The sequence below is a fragment of the Pinus tabuliformis genome, chromosome 6 (assembly GCF_031772625.1).
Source record: "Pinus tabuliformis cultivar Carrire ecotype Pingquan chromosome 6, CPIR1, whole genome shotgun sequence".
NCBI classification, from domain to species: domain Eukaryota; kingdom Viridiplantae; phylum Streptophyta; class Pinopsida; order Pinales; family Pinaceae; genus Pinus; species Pinus tabuliformis.
This window is the reverse complement of record NC_142292.1, coordinates 1,837,717-1,839,893: the sequence shown is the minus strand read 5'-3', so window position 1 is coordinate 1,839,893 and position 2,177 is coordinate 1,837,717.

Below are 2,177 nucleotides of genomic sequence, written 5' to 3'. Positions count from 1 at the left end.
CAAATTTTCTTTTCTTAATTCTCTTATGAATTTAAAGTTAAGATACCCCACCTCTAAGATCATCATGGGGGGAGACTTTAACATGATAACATCCCTGCTGGAGAAGAAGGGAGGTCTCAAAAAGCTCAACAAAGATTCAGAGCTATTTGTTGATTTTATAGAAGCTGAAAAGCTCGTAGACATCCTCCCCAAAAATGGTTCCTACACATAGAACAATAGAAGAGGAGGAGACAATAGGATCGCCTCCCGGCTGGATCAATTTCTAATTTCGGAAAGAATCCTACTCGGAGGAGCCACTGTGGATTCTGATATCCTCCCCAGTGGAGGATCGGATCACTGGCCCATAGCTTTGGAAGCAGCCATTCTTCGCACCCCCAGAAACAAGCCATTCCGATTTGAAAAGTTTTGGTTAACTCATCCCGACTTCCCAAATCTGTTGAAGGAATGGTGGCACGAACCATTGGATCTAACAGGTACAAAAATGTTCAAGTTTCAAAGCAAGCTAAAACACATCAAACACAGAATCAAAGAATGGAACAGTGAAAAGTTTGGAAACATCTTCCAGGAAAAGAACATTATTGAAGGAAAGTTAAAAGAATTTCATACAGAATGGGCTTCCGGGACCTACAAAGAAGACTCAAAAGAACATGAGAAGGTTCTGATGCAGCAATGGCAACTTCGCTGCCAACAGGAAGAAACCTTGTGGAAACAAAAATCAAGGATCCATTGGCTGAAGGAGGGAGAGAAAAATACAAAATTCTTCCACAGATCAACTATGCACTACAGGGGAGCAAACAAAATCCTTAGGCTCAAAAATGAAACAGGGGAAATCCTTCAAAACCACAAGGACATATCAACGCTGCTCACCAGGCACTTTCAGCACATAGCTAAGGAAACGCAAGAAGATAGATTCAAGGCCATAGAGGAACTAACTAAAGCAATACCACGCACCATAACCTCAGAGCAAAACTCTGCACTGCTCAGAAAAGTTTCAATGGAGGAAGTGGAGGAAGCGGTCAAAAGCATGCCAATGGATAAAGCACCGGGACCGGATGGCTTTACAATCAACTTCTACAAAGCTTGCTGGTCAAGCATCAAAACAGAGGTTTGGGAAATTGTCGAAGACTCAAGACGCTCAGGTTCTATTCTCAAATCCCTGAACGCCACTTTCATAGCGCTTATCCCCAAGGAAGAAGAAGCCAATTCCCCTAACAAGTTTCGGCCTATAGCCCTCTGCAATGTGATATACAAAATCATTTCTAAAGTCATTGCAAATAGACTTAAGCCTGTTCTTCCTAACCTTATCTCAGAAGAACAATCAGGGTATGTGGAAGGCAGGCAGATTCTAGACAATATCCTCTTAGCTCAGGAGATGATTCACACCCTGCAGACAAGGAAACTTCCAGGTATGCTAATGCAACTAGACCTCTCAAAAGCATTTGACAAAGTAAACTGGAATTACTTGGAGGCCATTCTAAAGGCCTTCGGCTTTGACTCGCAATGGATCAAATGGATCCTCACTCTAATCAAGTCTTCCAACTTTTCCATCCTAGTAAACGGATCCCCCTCTGCTCCATTCTCCCCCTCCCATGGTATTCGTCAAGGAGACCCTCTCTCCCCCTTCCTTTTTGTAATCCTCATGGAAGGGCTCAGTAGGCTCATTCACAAAGCAAGAAAGGAGAGAAAGCTTTCTGGCCTACGCCCTTTCCCCTCCATTCCTGCCACTATGCACCAGCAATTTGTTGACAACACAATGTTACATGGCTCTCCTACTGTCAAAGAGGCTACGGCCTTCAAAAGTATCCTCCATCTCTTTAGTAAAGCTTCAGGTATGGAGATAAACCAGGCCAAATCGACTATATTCTTCTTCAACACTCATCCTGCCATCCAGATCCATCTTTCCAATATCCTAGGGTTTCGAAAAATCTCTCTCCCTTCTAAGTATCTGGGAGCCCCTCTCACCACCAAGCCTTGGCAAAAAATTCACTGGGAAAACATCTTAGCAAAACTAGAGAAAAAATGCAAGCATTGGACTCACAGGGCGCTCAACCTAGCAGGGAGACTTGTCCTAACCAAAGCTGTTCTGTAGGCCATTCCGCAGTATTTGCTTTCCATCATGCCGGCCCCTAGCGGCATCATGCAGAAGATTAGAAACATCCAACGATCCTTTCTATGGA